Raw genomic sequence first — 21411 nt, forward strand, 5'->3', positions numbered from 1 at the left:
TTGAACAATGCCTGCTGTGGGGGCACGCAGAGTCAATGAAAGAACAGCTTGGCAAACAAAGCTGAAGCATGACCCAAACCTCAGACCAAAACAGCAAAGTGAAAAATTCTGAGACATAGAGAATGACACATTTGAAAATGAACTTGTGTTTGCGCCTTTTATGGAAAAGATAGGCCACAATGCTGAGCCATCTCTGCACTTAACCTAGTAGCAGGGAAAGACCTTGCAATGCCATATTGAGATAAGGTGCAAAGGACAAATTACACAAGAGCTGATTCATGACATCCACCACAACAATGCAGAGAACACACAGGGTGTGAAACGAGCCCAAATGACAGCCCCCAGGCCTACACTAGAAACAGCACTAGGGAAAAAACAGTAGGAAACATTCACCTACACATTTTGAAGAGTTGAGGCACCTCATATTCCAGTTGTCTGCATTGGAGGAACTGCATGGAAAGCAAGCAGTGTAGAGTGCCAGCAGCTGGAATTGCCAGACTGATTTTGTGATTTGCATCAGGATGACCAGAAAAGAAGTGCATAAGAAATGAGAGGTCAGGGCAGCCAAGACTGGCATGCTAGTTTTGTCTAAGGAGGCCTGCCAGAAAATGGACTGAGCTGGTAGTGAAGACTGGTCACATGGTCTTCAGCCCCTGCAGAGGAAGGTTAACCTGCGCTGTGATAGCCTGCTCATTTCAGGTGTGATGGCAAAGACAGCAGCTGAGCAGCTGCTGTAGGAATAGGGTAACACCATCTTTTGAAAATTTGTTTGTCTGCGATGCCTGGTAGGGAACTACAGAGGAGGGAAGTGGTAATTTATACCCCAGGGCTGGATGAGAGTGCCCATTTGAAATCTTAGCAGTGTTTCTCTCCACCCAGGCCTGATGTAGGTGAATGCAGAAGGGGAGAAGTGATCTTCTCTTTAATCTTTCCATATACCTTCTTGGTGTGAGGCTGTCTCAAAACACAGTGCAGGTGTGCCCTGACCACTGGCACACTCAGCATCACGTATAATTACGTGCCTCTCCTCTGATGGCCTTCAGGGTACAGCTCTGCCCTTCCTTCCCTGCTGCCCCCTCCCCACTCTGTGGCACATAGCTCTGAAATTAGCATGACCCCACAGCCCACCCTGATCCTCCAGTCTGCAACTTGCTGCCCATGGTGCTCCCCATGCTTGTAGCCAAATCTTGGCCCATTGGCCAACATTACAGCAACATGTCTTTAGGACTTTCTCCCTGTTTCAGTTACTTATTATTTGACACAGGCTCCTTGTGGTTTGGGAGCATCCCGGTATTTTCTGACCTTAAGCTAAACTCCCCTATTGTTGCTTTAATTTCTGGTCAGTTTGTGTATGATATGAAATGCTTAGGAGCTCTGGCAACCAAACATGTTGTGCCAACACTTTGGCAGCTTTCTCCCAATGCACTGGTTTCTTGTGGTCCTCACAGCGCTGAGGTGAAGCTGTGATAAGTCAGACATTATGGGTGCAACTACAATGACCATGTTTGGAAGCCTCTTTTTGTATAAAGGGAACTTGTGGAAATGTGGAAGTTCGTTGCTTCCAGATAAATAAAAAATGACTGAAGTGGGTTGCTCTCCCCCGCCTTTGGATGTGATGAAGGACACTGCATTAACAAGTCTCCTAGCTGCCATGATAACATTTCTGAGCACGGAGCCAGCACTGGCACCCTCAATGTCTCCTTTCCCTACCTCCTCTGAGACAAATTGACCCTGCCTAAGTAAGAAAGGACTTTCCTAATCACATTAGGATCAGTTTAGATGGCAGAGAGGGTAAGAAAATTAGAGCTTTTAAACCATTATCTCTTCTTAATGAACATCTGCGTTGATACAAGCCCATGGAGAGTTAAGGAAAGCTGAGCTATGTCTCATCTCATTATAGCTTTAAAAAACAAAGTATGTGATGGAAAGCTGGTCCATGGCTGTAAGAAAACCAGAAGTCTTTTTGTAAGAGGCAAGAAAGGACTCTGCTCAAGCCCAGAGTGGATATATTCTGATTCTTGATTTAAAAAATAAAATTATCTTCAATTCCTCAAATCTCTTCCTAGGCCCCATATGCCAACTAATATATAGATATGTACCTAGTCATGTAATGCATCTATAATTTCATATTATATGTGTTACACCATAGTGTTTTAATTGTGTTGTCTGCATCTTGTTTGATGCAATCAATTATTGTAATATTTTACATAACCAGAATTAATATATTGTATGAAGATGCTACAGAGCGTGTCTGATCTGCTTGCTGTGACAGCAATAACTGAAGTGATATTGTTATTGTACTAGGAGAGAAACACAAGCTCTGCAGAAAAACTGGACTGGATGAAACAGGAAATAGGACTGGATTTTGGCTAATGCAAAGTAGACACTATATGGCAGATGATAAAGTGGTCAGGAGTTTTACTGTGCAGTATATTTTTCTTAAAAGCAATAAATGGGAACTGTTCACTTATTTCTTAGAATCACAGAATCTTTTAGATTGGAAAAGATCTCTAAGATCATTGAGTCCAACCATTAACCCAGCATTGCTAAAACTACCACTGAACTGTGTCGCTGAATACGACATCTCCACATCTTTTAAATACCCTCAGAGATGGTGACTCAACCACTTCCCTGGGCAGCCTGTTCCAACGCTTTACAAAACCCTTTCAGGGAAAAAAATTTTCCTATTGTCCAATCTAAACATCCCCTGGCGCAACTCGAGGCCCCTTCCTCTCATTCGGTCACTTCTTGCCTGGGAGAAGAGATCAATCTCCACCTTGCTACAACCCCCTTTCAGGTTTTTGTAGAGAGTGATAAGGCCCCCTGAGCCTCCTCTTCTCCAGAACACCTCCAGCTCCCTCAGCTGCCCCTCACAGGACTTGTGCTCCATACCCTTCCCCAGGTTCACTCCCCTTCTCTGGACTCGCTCCAGCACCGTGATGTTTTTCTTGTTGTGAGCGGCCCAAAACTGAACACATGATGTGAGGTGCTCTCTCACCAGTGCCAAGTACAGGGGATGATCACATCTTAGCATAAATTAGGAAGAAACAAGGACTTCCAGTTGACTTATCAAAGTATAATTTACTGTTACAAAAATCCCCTCCTTTTATTCATATGTTTACATATAAAAATAAAACTAAGATTGGAAAAAATCAAATAACGCTATCTTGAATTTGATTACATGAGACAAATGGGCCCAAACCATAAAGCTGGTATCTGGAGCTGGCTATATCCATCAAAAGAAGACCAGGTACTGAACCCAAGTACTGGAATTCTGGTCATCCACATGCCTGAACAATCATCTCACTCCCTGGCTCTCTTCACACCACCCTCGCTACATCTCTCCAAGGTGAAATTGTTGTAGCAAAAGCTAACCCTAACCTGAAGCTGAAGAAGTCATTTGCATGTAGCTTCAGGAAAGAGATTACTTCTCATCCCTCTGTTATTTAACAGTATAGACATAACCCATCAGTCTTAGATGTTTGTACTGGATTTCCTCTGTGCTAACATCACTTCTGCAGTGCATTTATGTTGATGTGTGTAAGTGCACATGTGCTGCACATACACACACATACACACATACACACACACACACACTCACACACACATCTCCTTTGCTCCAATTTGGCAGAAACAATTTTGAAATTTTGAAATGCCAAATCTAAAATGTAATCTCCCAAAAGAGTTTGCAATGCAGATCACTTCAGCAGTCTGGTTCGCGGCACAGCTCTAAACCAAGTAATAATAGTAACAGACTAAGCTGAGAGAGAAAAAACTTTTTAAGCCAGCTTCACCACCAAAGTCTATTATGAAACTATTCTCTCCATCTGCAGACATTTAATTGCTACCTGGCTTTTGACCTCATTAAATTCCAGATAATTAATCCCCAAGCACTAGATTTTCACTGCCCCAAGACACTTTGAAAGGTTTTCTTAGCAGTGGCCCTGAAATGATCATTTCCCGCTCTCAGTGCTGAACATGCTGCGTCAAGCAGTTTGATCCATGTCCATTAATAGCAGACCACTTGGTTATACCAAGAGGAAGAAAAAGACAGGAGAAAAGTAGAAGCCTTGCATTATCATCAGTTTTGGTGTGAATTTGAGTGATGAGAAAAATGTAGATTTGTCTACTTGCAGGACAATTACCCTGTTGCTTTCCAGGGAGCTCAGTTGGCAGAATGGCCAAAGAGCCAGGCTGAGCTTCAGAGCTGCTGCCAGCAGTGTGCTGCCATGCACCTCTCCTGCCTTGGGATTGTCACCTGCCCATCCACAAGGAAGATACCAAAGCCCAGTTCCCATGTTTTGGCATTGAAACCATCTCCCACTTTGACTTTCCATTCTCCAGTTCTGGTTCAAAGGTGGATGGAAAAACTCTAGGAAACGAGGACAATACGCTCCCGGTTGTAGACTAGGGGCATAAAAACATCGCTGCAATTTATTGCTAAGGGAATTCTACCACAGATTTAATTTAGTTAAAACTTCCCTCTTCCTCTTAAATAATCAGCAGAAGGCATTTGCTGCAGGTCTCCCCGCACTGACCACCACCAGCAGAGGCATGGCTGGAAGGCAGCATCCCACAGGCACTGCCCAAGCAATACCCTTGGGGACAAACAGAAGGCATCTTGCATGAATTTTGCACTTTTGCCCCTGAGAACTCAACAGTGTCTTCATTTTTTTCTATGATTTGTATAACAAGTTTAGTATAATCTTGAGACAATGCAGTGCAGACTTGAAAGTAACTTTCTTAATTAATTTTCTGGACTGTTGAAGGTAGCACAGCAGCCCTGCCAGGAGCTGAGATGTTCTCACAAAGCTCATGTACTTTAGGGTGAGATAAGAAATAGCATCTGTCCTTCAACAGACACCTTTTCTCAACTATAAATGCTATTAGCTTACATTTACTTTTCTTTCTTTTTTTTTAAACTGCATTTCTGTTGTTGTACGTGACGGGTGCCTGGACTGATTATCTCCAAAACCAGCATAATTAATGGCTTTCCGTAACTTCAAAATCAAATGTATTTTGATCAGCTTCAAAAAAAAGCCTTTCTTTCTGCTGATGGGAGGTGTGAACCTGTAAGTGCTAAGCCCGTGAGACTTTTCCTGACTTCAGAAGTTCCATCTCTCATTTAGCAAAATTACTAAGAATGGCGTTTAATGGAAAGGGAAGAGACTGAAGCTTTCTTCTTTCTGTGTCACAGACCTTGCCTTAACCTCAGAAAGGCCTTAGTTTCTTCAGCTCTAAAACACAGGTGACAGTATTTATAAGCAGACTGGGAGTTTCTACTTGAGGAACATTTTATGAAAGCCTGGCTATTTTCCAAAGACAAGTGTGATATTTTCCAGACCAATGAGCCATGGACTCTCTACTGCAGGTATAAAAAAAAAAAGGTACAAGAATATCTAATCCCCCGAAACAGGAGTTTCAATACTTAAATAGAACAGAAGTGGCATTAAGGCATTTTAACGATGCCAGGCTGGTAATGTCAAGGCTAAGGGAGCAGAAAGCCTACAGCTGATCCCCCTGATGTGGGATGACCAGGGCTGCTTCAGGAGCCTGCAGAAGCAGATGCTCTGTGGGGAGTGTGTTCTCTACCTGCTCTTGGATGGTGAAACTAGCTGGATTGATCAGGATGTGACTGAAGGAAAAGTAAAGGAGCAATCTGGCAAAATGGCGCAAGGGGAGGATGCTGCAGCTACTGTGGGAAAGCAGTGGAGAGAGCTGGGACTCTGATGTTGGGGGGTAAGTGGTGTGTGCAGATATTGCTGGCTTTTACAGAGTGCTGAAGCACCAGTCAGTGGTTTTACAAGCTGGGGTGACTTTCACAAAGCCTTGGAGGGCAGAAAGTGCTGATCTAGCAGCCAAGAAGACTGTAACTGCACCTACAAAAGCTGATAAAGAGAGGAGCACAGGGAAGAGGTGCTGTGGAGGGAGCAGGCTCACGTGGTAAGCACTGGGGGAATGTAAGCCTACTGCAAAACTATCCTGGGGAAGGAGAATCTCACCAAATTGATGCAGCCTCTATTTTGAATCAGCTGTAATCTGTTTTTCTGGGGTTATTTCATTGTCTCCCTTCCAGCCTCTAGCAAAGTTACTCTATTTTTACAACAGACGCAGTGTTTTGGCAGGGATATCAAAGTTCTCCCAAGCAGGAAGGAGAGGATAATTCCTGTTTTTTGTGGGGGATCTCAAGCCGGTGCTATTTTGTTAACATTCAGGAAAAAGAAAACACTGAATAACGTCTTCCCAGCTTCCCCAGAGCCTTCCAAGGTGATCAAATGTAGCCTTCTTTTTTCTGCTGATAGTACCATTTCTAAAAATATCATATTTTGTCCATAGACATGCAATCTTTATTGATGAAAATCATTGTGTCCAAACTAGAGGTCTTTCTGAAGGACGTCTGGCAGCTGAAGTTATTGTCTTAAGCTCTGAGAAAGGACCTTGGGTTTCGATTTATGCAGCTAGTCCGGTTAGGTTGCCATAAGAACCTCTTCTAGCTTTAAAGGACGTGAATTAATGTCTGCAAGGCAAGAAAATTTCACTGTACCTTCATTAAAGCTTCATCTTGTATTATGTCAGTGATGTTTCAAATGGGATCCCTCCTTTTGCCTGTCCCTGATGCCAGCTTTGCAGGGTCCCTCCAGATGCTTGTTATCAGAGATGGATGAACGTGCTGTGAGTAGACAAAGTCTGACAAGCAGGGGAAAATCCTCAGCCTTGTGCTCACTCTTCATTTAGGCCAAAGAAGGCAGGAGCATAATTCCCTGTGGTTCCTGGGGTTGGTGGCTGAGAGACAGTTCAGTGATCCTAGGAGACATTGGCATAACCCTAATTTAAGGGACCAGTGCTGCACTTCCCAAAACTATATCCTAAGTACAAGGCAGAAGTGGAAGAGCCATTTAGCTTGGCAATTTCCATGTTATCCAGGGATTTACAGCAGATGGAACCCTTGAAGAACCACTCTGTTGCTAGGTCCTGACAGGTACAAATTCCCTTTCTAATTAATATTTGTTAGCATGTGTCTATCACTTAACCCAGATCTGATATACAGAAATGTGTTGTTCATGGTAACCACCTCAGCTCCTTTGATCATGACAGGCCAGCAGCTTTATGAAAGCTTTTGGTACCTGCTGTGTCTACAGACGAGATGATTTATGGTTCGCTTAATGAATATTGTTCTATTACATATTGATTTTCTGTGTGGCTAATAGCTTAACTTTAAAATGATGTGAAGGCCATAACTATGGTAAGTCCATATGAGCAGCAAAACACCTCAACATAATAAAGCAAAAATCGTTGCAGACCTGCAGCTGGTGCACCCTCTCTATGAGAACCTGCTTAAGCATCATAGCAAACATGTTCTCTGAAATAGTATTTCTCAGAGGTGAGCTCATAAGCAAGTTAATTAAATACCAAATTGGTTATTGTGAGTGCATTTGCTGGGCATGAAAAAGTGATGCATCTCTGACATTTCCATCTGTAAATATGTTTTAAATAAGTCGTTGGTAGTTAATTACCATACTGTAAAATTAAGGCTAATAGATGTATTTTGGATGCAATAAGGCATCTGCTGTATGGTAATTAAATAACATCAATGGATTATTCTTAGAATAAAAATTTTGGAAAAGCAAGAGCATCACATAAAGATATGGCATTTATTGCTTTCCTGAGCATAGCTTCTGGATTAGACAAGGTACAGAAGATACATTCACATTAGCAATAAGGGCAGCAGAGAGCAGGCAGGAGGGGGCTGATTTGCAGCAAGATGGCCTGTCCACACCCCCTGTTTCCTGGCATGAAGTCTGGGGTGGTTGCCAATACTGCAGTACACCACAAGTCACTTCACACCAGGAGACCATCCACGTGTGAGCCACAGAGCACAGATGCAGGCTTGAGACCTCAGAGGGCCCTGAACCCCTACTGTTCTTGTCCAAAGAAGGATTTACCCCCTTGAGCTTATGTATTTATTTCTTTCTTCAACTTTGGGACTGGGTTTGAGAGGCAAGCCCACCAAAACAAGCAGCTTCCTGCTCTTGCTCCTTTCTTTGCTTTCCAGCTAGGGCAGCCACCTCCAGCTGATGTGATTTGAGCCTTTTTGCAGATTTGGCCATGACACCATATTGCATCCCAGATGCAATTCAGCTGGTCACATAGCCTTAGCCTTATCTCTCACACTGGAAGATAATATGTGGTGAAAAAAATAATAATTTGGAATTGTGACAGCCTCAGTGCTCATTTCCTATGGTGACAGATATCTGGAAAATCAAGTTCCTTGCTAGGACGAAGGAAGACCTTGCCTTTGACTACATAGTACATAATCATCTACTAATGCCTGACGTGCCCCTCCATTCTCATTCTGCCCTTTCCTGAGGCAGTGCACAGTACACCCTTGAATTTTTTGCCAGTTAAGAACCTCCTGAATATCACTGAGCTGACAAGTTTTTATTATTTTCCGCTTGACATTTGGACATTTTGTATGAGAATTAACTCCCCCCCCCCAGAATTAAGGCCCAGAAACTTTATGGTGGCTGTGCCTCAGACATGGAGATTTCTGCCTCTGCTGGAAACTCCCCATACTTGGGACTGGATGAGGCACAGTCTTATCACTGTTGTGCATGGGGAACCACCAAGAAAACTCAAAGTGATGAAGAGCATTTTTATTTATCAGTGAAGATAAGGCTGGTGAATACTACCACACATTTTTTTTTTTAATCAGGTCATTGGTGTGGTGAAGCCTAGATGATTTATGATTGCCCTCCCAAGGCTTTAGCATTTGCCAGAAAGAAGCACAGAGGTTGCTGCATTGACACACACTTTTCTAAAACACTACCTTCAACCTTGACCTAGGTGGCTGAATTTTACTCTGGTTGGAAGCTGAAAGAAAAATGTGCCGACTTTGCTATCTTTGTTAGGGAAAACCTCAGGATGTTGGCATAGATCTGCCCTGAAACCTTAATGCAGGATGACAAGGGAGGTTAGGGGGCTGTTCATGCCTTGTATTGTCTATCTCAGACCATCATTTTCTGTCCACCTCTGCCTCCTCCCACAGACCCAGGCTAAGCAGACATCCTCTGCTTCCCTCCTGAAGCCAGGAGGAGATAGTGTACTCTGTAATTCCAAGGTGGCATGATTGCTTCATTCCCTCTCAGTGGTGGCTGCATATTAACTGTGGATTAGTGAGCCCTCTAAGTATTACTTAGTGCTCCTAAAATGCTTTATATTTTCTACTTACAATATAATCATCATTAAGGGATTAAGATTTAAAAAAAATTTAAACTTAGGTGGCTACAGTTAAGCTTCAGCATCCTCATTTTATTTCTTACCTATTTACAGTGGTGAGAGCAGAAGAGTGTATCCTTCCAGCCTTACTGACACTAAAAAATTGACAGCTTTATGCTATTTATGGCAGTGCACCAGTTTTGCAGACGAGTCCTTCACACACATACAGAAGATTAACCTACACCAGGAGATTTAAGTATTTTGGCATCCACCCCAAAACACTTAACTGATGTCAGAGAACACTGTCCCTCACCTCATTTAAAGAGAGAGAAACCAAAGGCATAGATGCCTGCAGAGCATCCCAGCTAGATGATGCCCCCTGCATCTCTGGCAGCACAATGGATTGCTGCAGCACTTGGATATGCCCATCAGGCTTGGAGGCAGATAGACTACAAGGCCTTGGCAGGATGCTGTATTGAATGGATCCTGCTTCCTGCAGGGCTTATTAGTTCAGGCACAGCAGCCACCTAACACACCTATTTATCCCGTAGGCTCAGCCTGGCTCATATCCAGCCTTGGCTGCATCTCTGTTCATCCATTCTTGCAGGTCCAGGGTCAAGGGGGGCAGGAGACGAACAGCCTGCTGGGGCTGTTGGTGTGCTCAAAGGCTCTGTTTGTACACGGAGGGAAAAGGTAGTCTGGGTACAGAGGTAACCACAGCAAACCCTCTGTCATCTTTAGCTGTAGCCTGGGCTCAGAGCATTGGGTCAGTCAACACAGAGTGCTCTCCAGGGAGGTCAGTCTGATTTTACCCATGAACTCAGGAATAGATGGATGATACCCACCAAGATGTAGGGTTGCTCCCTACGAGGGAAAAAAATTATCCACAAAACCAGACTTAGGCTGCAGAACTTGGTTGCAGAGGGCTGGACTAGATTCTTGCTCAACTTTCAACACTTAGCTATTTGCAAGCACCAGGTGGCACAGATCTTACTGGAGCACTGGAGCTGTAATTTTGGGTCATCCAGAACTGGAGGTAGCTGCAACCCACTGCGTGACTTGCCTGTAGAGAGTATCAAGGTCCTTTTCCATGAAAAACAGTTCAGAAGCTACTTGATCTGCAAGTTTCTTCTGTGTTGTGAAAGTCAAGAAGCAAAAGTTACTATTACAGAAAATGCTGAAAGGCTGCTTTTGGCACATTTTCCCTGTGAGTGAGTAATGAAAAGGTTTTCCCTTCCACAACATCTGCTTCATCAGACTGAGTTCTCTTGCAACCGGCTGTTGATTGGCCTCTGGTAAATTAAAGTTGCTTTAGTTAAAGCAGAAAGTAAGCAGAATACCCAGACACAGCCTGGATTTTTCTGTGAACTGGGATGTTCTTTCCTAATCACTAGCTTATTATTGAAAAATCATTAGAAGCTTAAAAATTGTTATGAGATACCAGTATGCTCGTGTTTAGCTGCAAGTCTAAATTATCTCCAGTTGCATTGTGAAGCTTCTGGTGATTAAGCTGGTCTCAGATCTGTTTTCTGATAGTGCCTTCATCTTTTACCAACAGCCCGAAAGAAAATTCAGTCTTTATAATCAGTTATTTACAAATCAGTGGTCATGTTTGTGCAACCATTCATGACCCTAACATTTTTGAGTCTCTTTTTTGAAATATTTTCTATGGCAGAAGAAACTCAGTAAAAGTTTAGTTTTCTTTTTAAGTTATATCATTTCCTGTATGATTTAGACCCTTGAGATTCCAGGCAGGAATTGTAATTGGACAAAGGGCTCCAGTTTGGCTGTATAGGGGGAACCAGAAGAAGCGATGGTGAATTACTGCAAACATTTGCATCTGTTTTCCTGCCACAGTTTAAATCTTGACCTGGGCATAGCTGTGAATTGTCTGCAAGTAGACACATGCCAGTTTGTAATGAATGTGGTCCTGCTGCATTGCTGCCTTCTTTGAGTTTGCACTCTGCCGAGGTCAGCATGTGCCTGTGGAAAATTTATATGACTCCCTGAAGTGCAAATATTAAGTTTAAACCTGGGTTCATGTCTTGAGGGAAATATTTATATGGGGTACTGCTTGATTGAACAGGGATAAAGACATCCCAAAAAAACATTTTCCAGAATGATGGCAGAGAGGAAACTGAATGCGTCAGACAAGCCCCTGACCACATCACAACTATTTTGTAAGAATGTGAGGAGAGAAAATAAAATATGAGCATATCCCCAAAGCCAACAAACCTTAAACACAAGATTTTTCAAGGACCTGTGTCTTGGGCTCCTGTCAGCTATCCTATGGTGAAGCCTAGGCCATTCCTGATTCCAGGGCCTGCACAGCCACTGCCAAGGCATCAAAGGAGAACATGTGCCTGCATTTCAGTTGCCTCTTTAGTCTGACGTACTAATGCAAACTATTTTAATAAACCCATAAAGGCCTGTGAAGTGGGTTGGGGATGGCATAAGGACCAAGCTTTGTCTCCCCCTCTGCTGCTGCTGCACCAGGACTGTGATACCTTTTAAGGGACTAAAAAATTCATGGGGGATGACAGTATTTTAAGATCTCCCAAGAAAATACAGATCACCCACAGACTTCCATACTGCAAACCATAAGCTGGGTGAAAAAGGCATTTCCTCACCTCTAGTGATGCTATCTCATCCTAAATTACCAAAATCTGTGTAACGCCTCTGGCTTTCAGTCATCAAAGAAACAGAAAGAGACTCCCAGAGCCTGTGAGCAGACACAGAAGAATCCAGGCACGGAACAAAACCAACACTACCTAAGTAACATCTCTGCTTTGTGCCTCTTTGCACAGCTAATTAACACAGCTTGCATGTCCAAAAGCGGATCTGAAGCATTAGGGATCTTGCCATAGGGGGGAAGTAATCATGAAGCAGTTAATTGAATAAGCCCAGGAAAAGTTTGTTCTGCCGGCAGCCATCCCATAAGGAGAATGAAAGGCAGATTTGCCCAAGTGGATTATTTTCTCCTTGTGACTTGCTCTGCTCAGCGCTCTTTAGGAACATGTTTACACTTGTGCCACAGTGCAAAGTCTTTTCTGATAGATGTTGAACATCTGTCCTCTACCCTTCAGAGTTTATTTAGTATTGCTTGCAATTACCAATAAGGGTGCTTATCCCAAAGCGTATTTTGGAGTATGTCTTGCTCTCTTTTGCCATCCCTCATCTGCCACAGTGACCTCCTTTCCAATCTGGACTGATTTAATTAGCTGGTAATATCCCTGGGCTTTGGACCACCTATGAGGATTTGCATTTCTGATGAGTTTAAATTACCAGATAGTCGTATAACTCGTATAGCTCCATACTTTTTCACTGGTGTCAGTCCCCTGTGCTGATCCTTGGATTCCCAAGTGTGTCCCACATGACCTTCTGTCTGCCTCCTTCATTCTTTTTAGATATGTTTTTCTGGTATTACTTTGGTTTGGTCATTGTTGAGGCAAATGTTTGAAGATTGCTGTTGACACCTTTAGACTGCTGTACCTCTCTGTACACATCACGTTCTGTTTTTATACAGTATTGCAGCATTAGAAATCTCCTTGAAAGCTTCCTTTTTGGGAGTGGAAAGAAGATTGTGTTACCTAATAATGGCCAGTCTTCGCCAGCGAAGATTTGGGAAAGGTCATTAACCCTTCAAGCCTGCGCAGTGGATTTTTTAGGTGAGACCCAGCGTGCGCTGAACTGAGCCCACCCTTTAATCCTGAGGTTCATCTGCCGGGGCCAAGCAAGCTTGGACAGTGGCAGTGAGGTCCTCAGAACGTAGGTTTGTTTAGAGTGACCTTCTCTTAGATGGATTGCCTTACAGGGCTGACGAGCTCCATCTGCCCGGGGGGCTGGGAATCAAACCCAGGTCACAGTGGTGAGAGTCCTGCACCCTAACCACTAGACCACCAGGGGCCCCTTGTGTTACCTGAACCTGTGTAAAATAGTAATGAGTACTTGGTGGTACTGTGGCCACCCTTTCTGGCTTTATATTAAGGAGATAATTATCATACTTGGTTTTTCTTTTGCATAAGTCAAAGGAACTGTACAGTATCAGTGGAGTTTATTTAATTTAACTTCAGTTAGACAAAAATGACATATCCATTCCAAGCTAGTCTTCTGCCTCCCTTGATTGTTGGTGGCAAGAAAAACAGTCTGTCTTTGAGAACAATGAATCTCACTAATTGTAGATTTGAAAGGATGTTGCACCACAGAGGGATCTTCAGGTCTCAGGTAGGACAAATAGGGAATTCAAGTACTGCCCCACAAGCAAAGTCTGGCTCCACTAGCCTGTGATGTGCCTTTACATACCATGGGAGTCCATCCAGCATGGATAGCACATCTCTGCTTGCAACGAAGTATCCTCAGGTGATACTGCTGTCCTTGCAATGCAGCAGTCAGACATTCCTATTGAAGAGGATGTCTTTGGGCTTCCCTCTTCAAAAGAAATGGGTAAGTTTGCTGAAGTCCATCAGATTTTCCATATGGTCTTTTGCTGGATCAAGTTTGATAATTTCCAGAATAAGTATATCTGACTAAATGTCTGCTCCTGCAAAACATCCATTTTTTTCTGTCTGTGCACGTGCTTGACACTGAACCCCTGAGTGTTCTTGCTGAGGTCAAGGTACTGCCATGATCACCCCACTTGCCACCATCCTGCTGTTCCCATTTCACCCTCTCATTTTTGCAAAGCCTGAAGGTGACCATAACTCTCCCCTTATCTCAGCTGCCCTATGTAATCATTGTGTGGTGGTCATTTACTCCATTTTCACGCTTATTACTTTGCTTATTTTCCACATGGCAGTTCCTAAGAGTGGAAGAACATTTCCATCCTCCGCTGATGTGGTTTTCTGGTCTGTAGTATCCGCCTCCTTGCTCATCTATAGCATTTGTTTTCTGCACAAGGAGGCATTACCAATTTAATCTTTTTCTGTCTTATTTATGCTCCATTTCTCTGTTTCGTTTTACATTTCAGCTGGCATTTGATGAGAAAGAGTGTGTGATCTTGTGTTTAAGATATTCACAAGGACACGTGTCTCTTCTCCACTATGCATTTACTAGGGGTTGATGGGCAATTCACCAGCCACTCTGGAGCTTAATATTTCCGTGTGTAAAATACTGATGCCTAAGGTGTCAATACCAATAACATCACTAAAGCTCTTCAAATGATTTTTTTTTACTGGGGAGGCCAATCTGGAAGTGAAAAAGAGTTTCAGTTTGGATCAGTTCAGAATGAAATTGCTACGGAAGAAAAGGCTAGAACTGAAAGCGTTTCATCTGGTATGGAAATAGCTGGTTAATATCTTCACAAAGTTGTTTCAAACATTTCTGCCTTTTAAAAAAACTCACCAAAATAAACACACAGAGTACTCAGAGGTCTCTGCTGTTCTCCTAAAGGGATGCTTTCATGGTATTGAGGAGACTAAAGGGGAGAGCTAAAGATAAATCCATTAATGTTGTATAAGATGCTCAGAAGTGCCTCTAAATAAATAAAAGTGCTTCTAATTGTACACTGTGTATGTGTACAATTTATTGGCAGTGCCAGGACGCACTTCCCTCTTTGGAGAATGCTGTGGGAGAGCTGAGCAGGAGTGTTGCAGGTGGTTATTAGCAGCAGGTCACCCTGGAGATTTTCAGATCTCCAGATGCAACTGAAATTTTTCCATTCAGCACAGCCCTCAATAATCCCAATGGGTAAGAGCCTTGCGGGAGGTTCTGAAAAACAGCTGAGGCCACTCCCCTTCCCAGCTGCTTGCTCCTGCTGCATTGAAGAAGAAGGGATGTGTGCCTACTTTGGCAGTGCACACAACAGACTGCCAGCTTAAATCCACGCTGAAAGTGGATTTGCTTTGCCACACCAAAGCAGAGGGAAGATATTCTCTTTTACCAGATGGTGTGATCATTATCATGGCTCACTATACTGGTGGACAGCAAGTGCTGTGGCTCCTTCAGTTGGACCTGCTTGCTCGAGCCCTACTTCAGTGCATAATGGCAACTAGGTTTTGTAGGCATGTAGAACACTTGACTTCCTTGCTTGAGCTACATCCACAAGTGGTGACAGCAATGGTTTGCTGCCTTTTGTAGCTTTCCTTATCTTGCCAATGACTGTTTTAAAGTGAGACTTTGTCTGTCAATGGGGAAATTGGTGGCACCAAACAAGCTGAAGATCGAATGATTGTAATTTCTTCTGAAAGAGCTTACAGGAAAATAAGAGTTCCAAAGTTGCAGTGAAGTTAGTGATGCTTTCCTTTCAGCAGGAGCAGAAAAGCCCCAAATTAGGGTATTGAACAACAGATGAGGAGAATCTTTTGCTTTGAGGCTTTGGTACAGCAGGGAATGGGAAGCATGAGAAGGAACAATAACACAGAAGAAAAGGTACTTAACAAAAAGAGGCAAGCCATGGAAAGAAAGAAAAATAATGCAGTCTGATAAGGTGGTTGTCTGAACATCCATGCTTTCCATTTCCAAATACGCCATGCATATGTAGGTTGGTTGGGAAGCTGCTGTCATGTTCAGCCATACCCAAGTGGAAACTTCAGGCTCTACCCAGCTCCACCAGAAGCTGAACATGGTGGCTCAGCTCTGCCCACTTCTGTTGCAAAAATCACAACAGAAGCAGGTCCAACATATTGCCTCCAAAGGACAAGTATTATGGCTTTTAAACAGCATAGGAAAGCCAAAACCCTGGGAAGATAGGGCACAGACACAGTAGCTCCTTTCCCTCATTTTACCAGAGCTCTTTGGGATCTGATGTGCTTCTTTAAACACAGTTGCTTGGATTACTTAAGAACCTCTGATTTTTTTCTGAGAAAAAAAATGAAATTTCTATGTCCCCCAGTTAAGTGTGCTGTGAGTTCTTGGATACCAGGAGAGAATCCTAATGGTTAAACAAAAAATTATACTCTCTTTAAATTCTGACTTTGAGGCAAAATCCATGGTAGCTGGGAACCTGGACTAGGACTTTATAGGACTTGAGGGCTTGTGGGAATGTCCAGGGGTGACTTCCATCTACTGGGAAGCAGATTGAGACCTTGCTGATGATTTCATGTAATCAAGGCTTATATTAAAACACCCCTCTTTTCTCTGCACCCTCTGTGTTAGTCATAGCAATTCATTTGGGGCAATATTTCTCCTGAGGGAGTTATTTGGGCCATTATGTCTAACCCAGAGGCCGCACTGAGAAATTCCTGATATACTGAGCCATATCAGAGTGGGTGGATTACAAAATGATATTTGGCAGTGTCTGATGGCTACTTCTCACCCTGCTGTCAAACATCCTGTCAAGGGGAGAGAGATTTCTCTACTATTAAAATAACAGCACCATCTTCCATTGATAACATCTGACTTCAAAAGTCCTGCATCCAGGTGGGATTTATTGTCAAGTCATAGAATCCTAGAATACTTGAGTTGGAAGGTGCCTTCTGAAGGTCATCTAGTTCAACCCCACTGCAATGAGCAGGGATGTCTTTGACTAGGTCAGGCTGCTCAGAACCTTGTCCAACTTGACCTTGAATGTTTCCAGAGATAGGGTATCCACTACCTCTCTGGGAAAACTGCCAGTGTTTCACCACCCTTATCGTAAAAAAACTTCTTTCCTATATCTAATCTAAATTGATCCTTCTTCAGTTTAGAATCATTAGCCCTTGTGCTATTGCCTCAAATTCACCCTCAAAATCAAATGTGGGTAGGAAAGGACTCAATGCCTACCCACCGTATCCCTTCTCCGGAGCTGCAGCATAACGGGCAGGACCAGTTAACAGTGGTAATTAATTTTCGGCAGTGGGTTTGGGGTGGGAGGTGAGAGAAGGAAGCCAGAGCCTATTAACGCAGAAACTTCTGAAGTGGGAGCTCTTTCCCTCCCTCTCCCAAGGAGACATTGTAGTTGATATTCTGTGAGACCACACTGAAGCTCAGAGCTGTCCTGCTTTGCAGCATGCTTGGAGTAACGTCCATGCTGCCCTGTGCTGTAGTCCCATGGCTGGTGCAGGGATCTGCGGGCTTAAGGTTAATGGTTTACTGGATAGACGAGTTCCTGGGACCAGGTAGCAGCAGCGAATGGAGAGTCCCTGAGGAGAGCTGCCAGAGCATGCTATGCCTCACCTCTGCAGAGCACCATTATGCTCACATCTGCAGGACAGACTGAGGCTTCTAGAGTGCTCGTGGCCAACTCAAGTTCCACTTTTGCCTGCTGAAAGCCCTTCAAACAGAGGCAGGGCTGAAGGAGGGCTGTCAAAGCACTACCTGCTGCTATTCACATACCTACAAAAGGATTTAAAAGTCTGAGGTGCCCAGTGCTTACACAGCCTGTCCTACAGCCAGGATGGGACATAGGCACCTTGCCAGGATCCCAGGTTTGCAGGCAGCAGTGGGTATTGCAGGTCCTCTCGACACAGCTGTCACAACCCTGCTGGACACTGGGGCCAAATGCCACTTAGTCCCCAAATCATAGCCCTACAGGGGAGATTTGAGGGTGTTTGGGCTGAGATGGTGGCAAAGGACATCTGGGGGTTGTTAGCAACAGGTTTCAAAGTCACTCTCCTCCTTCCAAACAAATAAATCTCATGGGGGTGTAATGCATCATAGCACTTTAATCCTACTGGGGATAAAGTGGATTACAATGCTATTTAGCTGGCCACTGCGTGCAGAGCCAAACTGTTGTAACATGATTCAAATCCCTTCCCTAAGTCAGAGCAGATTTGCTTTTTGATTTAAAAAATTGCTAAATGACATCTTGGCCCTATAAACCATGTTAGGATCCTTTTCAAATATAAGATTGAACTATTTATGCCCTCGTTTGAATGCGTTTCTTTTGTATTTCAGCAAGTTCTTTGAAGTTCTACAGAGGTGGAGATCAGTGTTTTTTACAACAGCATTGTAAACACACATTTTTACTCTTTATAAGAACATTTTTCACACTCCCCAAAGAGTTAAAGTTGTGTGTAAAAAGCCAGTAACTCCTTGAATCTGTTTTATCCAGCCGTATGCAACATCTTGCCAAGCATCGGCACCTGGCTGAGCTGTGATTGCACTGCAGTCCCCTGCTGTGTGCCGCTGGTTTTGGGGACAGGGACTGTTGCCAGCTAAGGAGTGAGGACAACCTCCCACACCTTCAGCTTCTCCACACCTTCAGCTTCTTTGCAGGGTGCAATTAGCAGTGCTGGGGAGAATTGCTATTAACAAAGGGGGAAGTGTGCAGGAATTCATTGAGCCTCATTTCTGCAGGATGAGCAAACCCTGCTCATTTTTTCCATGCACATGGAGCACCTTAAAACTTTCCCTTCACATTGGGACCTGCAGCCAGTGGCATAAACGGTGTTCCTTCAATTAATACAGCCTTGGAGGGAGCATCCACTTGGCTGAGGAGCTCTATTGCCTGACTGTGTCTCTCCAAGGGGAGATGTCAGGTTGACCACACGCTTGAATGGAAACAGGTTACAAGGTAATGCGTATAATATGACTGAGGACGAAGGTGACCTATGGAAGTGCGGTAAATAAGTGGTTTTCTCTGCTTGGCAAGTGAATTTTGATCCCAGTGTAGTATTGTGCTGTAAGATGCTGCTGCTATGTCTGGGAAACCTCATGGGAGGACAAAGAGCAGAAAGCGGCAAGAAGGACAAAGAGGCTCTGGAATACCTCCCCCCCCATTCATACTCCTGACAAACCATCGAAACAGTGGGAGACATTTGCAAAATTGTCTTTCTTGTGTCAGGAATTGTCTTAGCCTGTGTCAGGCTGTTGTGCACAGGGAAAACAACAGCAGATCAATAGAGGTGTCTGTGCTGACACTTCTACCATCTTGCCCTTTAAAAAACACTGAAACACTCATCAGCCTTGCCAATTAATGAGCCTTTCAGTGGGAAGAAATACATGGGTTTCTTTCTAAGTGTGTGTTTTTCTACCAACCTCCGGACCTCTGCTAAAAGAAGAGGTAAGTGATGGGCTCTGGTCATGGTCAGAGGTCCAGGCTGTGATTATGAGGACGGCTTGCTGGCATAACTTTACAAGAGAGTCCCCTTGGTCCAGCTGTGGGTCTGTGACAGCAGAAGCTAGTGCAACCTTTCCCTGGAGGGTACCCTGCCCTCTGCTGCTCACCAAATGCTTTACGTGATGCCAAGTCTCTAGCATACATATGTGACCACCAACCATGGATCCTCCAGAGTGGGCTGGAACCCACTATCATCCCTGAACACTCCCTCGGAAGTGGAAGGAGCAAGAATGGAGGTCCTGCTGCAATTTGACTTTAATGGAGTTATGTGCGTTGGCACTGATTGAAGACCTGACCCGCGTGAAGGATGTCAATGAGCATAATCACAGCAGAGTATGATGCCTGTCATTTATCATTTGCACCAATCAACCAGGAGCCCCCTTGCACCAGTGTTGTAGATATACAGAATAAAATAATCCCTTTGCAAAGATCTTACAGTTTTGGAGTTAGCACAAACACTTAAGCCCTGAAGAGAAGGGAGAGAAATGACATTGCTTCTAGCCCTTGTTTCCTAGCAGGCTTGTATTCATCGACCGCAAACCTTAATACAGATTTCACTCCACTTGTCAATTGTTAAGATACATTTGGGGGCTGTCAACAAAATGTTACAGTTGAAATGACCCAGGTAGAAATAATAGACTATGAAACATACAGCCATAATACTGTAAAGCAGCACAGAGGAATACATTTGGCCCTTTCATGTTTAATGGTCCCTCAGGCGTCATTTGAGAGCAACTACAGCCTCCCTGTGTATCCCTGGGGGAGAAGTGGGCACCCGGAGAAGCTGGCTCATCTGGCTTGTGTCTGACACCAGGTTTTGGACAAGGTGCCTTGCTTACTCGGAGCCAGCTGGTGCTGGCCCACAGGCTGCTTTGGGTGGGAACTGGTACTGTCACGCTGGGCACAAAGGGGTCCAATCCACCCGTCTCCTCTGGGTCCTGCCACAAAGTGATGATTCATTCCTCACAGAGCTCATGGGAAACGAAACTGAACACCTGGGGAGTAGATCAGAGCTAAAGCCCACTGTATTTATGTAGCTTGATGTGAGCTGGGTAACTTGGGAGTACTTTCAAAGCATGTTTCACTTTACAGAGAGATGGGTTTTCCAGAGCAGAGAGCTTTCTTCTCAGCTTGTCTATCTATATGGTGTCTCAACAGGCTCCTGTGAAGAAACACTAGCTGTAGGGTTCCTAATGTAACTTTATCAGGAGAGCAATTCCTACCCAGGTCAAGATAATTCTTATTGGGGCTTTGCTAACACATCAGACCTTTTCCTAGAGGGTCTTGTTTGTTTCCAGGAGAGTTTTGTATCCAATGTCTGCATTCAAATTATTCAAATCCAAGGCAGTATCAGCATAATTCATCTCTACTGGGCTCTGGGTCTGAGCAGTGAAGAGCTTGGCCATGGCGGATTTTAGTAAACTGAAATGCCCCATGAGTTTAACACAGAGTAACAGTCACCAACTTTTTTTTGTATGCTCAAAGATAAAATGCTGCAGCTCCTACAATGTGAAATCTGCAACTCGGTAGGACCTGAAATGATAAACTCAGGTCTAGTCTTAGATACCAGTGGAGCAGTAGTCACCCCTCAGTGTGCTTATGGAGTCTCATCAGACAGTTCCACTGGCACTAAAACTGTGTTGTGACCTTCAATAACCTTTTTTTCTGCTCAAAATTTTTTTTTATTAATTAAAATTATAGATGAAAGTAGCAGGAGACAGTCACATAAAAGGAGTTGAGCACAGAAGCATTCACTTACAAAATCCCCCCATGCACTTAGGAATGCAGTTATTTCTTTTATCCATTCAGACAATCAGATTCTTTCAGATAATGAGAGGGCTGTGCAGTTTTAACTCAGTTTGTGTTGACGGAGGAGTGCAATGCTGGGAGAGGAGTGCCTGCACTCAAGCAGTTCATCCCCTGTGAGTGCCTGCCCCAGCCGGCAGTGCTTAGAGCACAGCCTCCCCTGGAAATCCTCCTGGACTTGGCACTCTGCTAGAAATGACCTCTTCCTGCCTGAGCGCAGCCTGAAACTGGAAATATAACTGTGGGAAACATGCCATTCTGGGGGAGCGATGCTGCTCTGAAAAGGGATTTACCCCATCAATAGACCTCCCATGGACCTGTAGCTCAGGAAAGATGCTCCCTGCAACCCCTCCAAGTACCTCACAGGGACTGTAGCAGAGACGAAAATAAGTTGTCCTGAATTAAATTAATTT

The 21411-nt window shown here is 43.9% G+C and overlaps 1 protein-coding gene across 1 annotated transcript in view; it reads right to left on the bottom strand.

Moving 5' to 3' along the window:
* The window catches only part of SIAH3 (siah E3 ubiquitin protein ligase family member 3), a 52463-nt gene that overhangs the window by 22316 nt on the left and 8736 nt on the right, over positions 1-21411 (bottom strand). The window lies entirely within an intron of this gene.

Source organism: Lepidothrix coronata, unplaced genomic scaffold (genome assembly GCF_001604755.1).
Source record: "Lepidothrix coronata isolate B3197 unplaced genomic scaffold, Lepidothrix_coronata-1.0 Scaffold48, whole genome shotgun sequence".
NCBI classification, from domain to species: Eukaryota; Metazoa; Chordata; class Aves; order Passeriformes; family Pipridae; genus Lepidothrix; species Lepidothrix coronata.